General features: G+C 35.8%; 1 non-coding gene across 1 annotated transcript; it reads right to left on the minus strand.

Moving 5' to 3' along the window:
• Positions 1-894: 894 nt before the first annotated feature.
• On the minus strand, positions 895-1,001 carry LOC138847750 (U6 spliceosomal RNA). The gene has a single exon (XR_011385710.1). It is a non-coding gene; the product is annotated as a U6 spliceosomal RNA (small nuclear RNA).
• Between the last annotated feature and the right edge of the window lie 1,432 nt (positions 1,002-2,433).

Genomic DNA, 2,433 nt, shown 5'->3' on the forward strand with positions numbered 1-2,433 from the left:
TATGTTTTATTTGTGATTTGGAGCTTTAGTCCTCCATGGACAGCTATCTTTTTCCTCCTTGCCCGGGCTTGCCATATGCTGAAAGTGCTAGCTCTTTTGAATACTCAACAATAATGAGAGGAAGGATAATTAGCAATAGGCCCAAGTAATTCCCCAAGTAGTTGCATAAGTTCCAAATTATCAAAGGCTGTGTTTGTTTAATTTTATCTCTATTTTGGAAAAGTTATTTTATCCATTTATATTTTCAGTCCATACTATGATTCTCCAATCTGTACCCCAGCTCTGACTTCACTCACACAAATTTAAATTTTCTTTTTTTTTTTTTAACTTTTATTTAATGAATATACGTTTCCAAAGTACGAATAATGGATTACTATGGCTTCCCCCCCATACCGTCCCTCCCACCCACAACCCTCCCCTTTCCCACTCCCTCTCCCCTTCCATTCACATCAAGATTCATTTTCGATTATCTTAATATACAGAAGATCAGCTTAGTATACATTAAGTAAGGATTTCAACAGTTTGCTCCCACACAGAAACATAAAGTGAAAAATAATAGATGATTTTTTTTAATGATGATGAAATCAGATCAGACCTATTGTCATGTTTAATCCCAGTGAGAGTCAAGTTGGGAGTTGATAGTTTCTTTTCTTTTCTTTTTTTTTTTTTTTTTTTTTTTTTTTTTTACAGAGGATCAGTTTAGTATGCATTAAGTAAAGATTTCAACAGTTTGCACCCCCATAGAAACACAAAGTGAAATATATTATTTGAGTACTCGTTATAGCATTAAATCTCAATGCACAGCACATTAAGGACAGAGATCCTACATGAGGAGTAAGTGCACAGTGACTCCTGTTGTTAACTTTACCATTGACACTCCTGTCTATGGCATCAAAAAATATGGAACGCTTCACGAATTTGCGTGTCATCCTTGCGCAGGGGCCATGCTAATCTTCTCTGTATCGTTCCAATTTTAGTATATGTGCTGCCGAAGCGAGCACACAAATTTAAATTTTCTTTAGAATATCATGTTTGCCTGTTTCACATGTTAAAAATTGAAATCACAAGACATTTCCTATTCTTTTTCCTTCTGTACTTCTATTCCAATTCATTATCAAACCTCAGTCTATGACTAAATATTTTCAATTCTACCTCAAAAATAATCCTCTAACTCATCTCTGCTGGAAATACCTGAATCCTAGTATTACCTTCTAGCTGGTCTTAATGCTTCCAATTTTGCCTCCTTCTAAGTCAACCTCCACACTTCCAAAATTTATAAGCACATATTTATTCCAAGATCATCTCATAGATTGTCCTGTTTCTATCCATTTCCGATTACATTGAAACTACTTATTTTTACTTTTATCTTTTCTCCTATATATCTCAGTTCCTTGAAGGCACTGATATCATGTACTATTTATGATTGGGTCTCTAGTGCTTGGCACTTAGTAGGTTCTGTATAATTTCTGTGTAAACACACAACATATTTCATGTCACCATGATGTTGCATGAATCATATCACCCCCTCCTTCAAAGCTGCCCTCTTTTTATTTTGCCACTTTCTCCCTATTTCACTTTGTCCAAACCCCTCTCCCCTTTAGGGTATCTGAGCACTCTGCTCCCTTCTGTGATGTTCTTATTCTTCTTCCCCATCTGCATAATCATATGTTCAGATATGATTTTAAATGTGATTATCTTAGAGATTTCCCTGATTACCTAGTCTGCAACACTCTGCCTCAGTACATTAATATTTCTCACAAGAGATTGCTCTTTTTTAAGATGACTTACTACAAGGTTTAATTTAAATATTCTTTTTATGGGATGAGAATTTAGTCCAGCAGTAAAGACAGTAGTTGGAATGGCCATGCCCCACATCTGAATGCCTGGATTCGACTCCTAGCTCTGGCTCCTGATTCTAGCTTTCTGGTAGTGTGGACTCCAGGAATCAGTGGTGATGGCACAAGTGCTTGGTTCTGCCACCCATGGGAGAGACCTGGATTGTGTTCCCAACTCTGGAAAATGTCTCATTACTTGCACTTTTCAAATAAAAATTGCAGAAAGAAGAAAAAAATCTTTAGAATTAAAAAAAAATTGCTGATATCTCCAATAAACTGTAGCTCTGTACTATCAAGTCTAATAGTTTGTTCCCTACTCTATTGTTACTGCTCAGAACACTACCTCACTCATAGCAACCACTCAAAAATATTGTTAATAATGAGTATATGATTGAAGAAATGAATGAAAGCCGTTCTAGCCTCATGACCAATGGTTTATAGGTATCAACAATAACTACTAAACACAATAAATGTGCTGTAGATATTTTTCTGTGTCTAAAGACACACACACAAATTGCTAAGTTGGGAGTTCTTAGCTTCCTGTTTGATCATTTTGTAAAGATCTATTTATTTGAAAGGCAGAGTTACAGAGAGGCGG

This window comes from Oryctolagus cuniculus, chromosome X, assembly GCF_964237555.1.
Source record: "Oryctolagus cuniculus chromosome X, mOryCun1.1, whole genome shotgun sequence".
NCBI lineage: Eukaryota > Metazoa > Chordata > Mammalia > Lagomorpha > Leporidae > Oryctolagus > Oryctolagus cuniculus.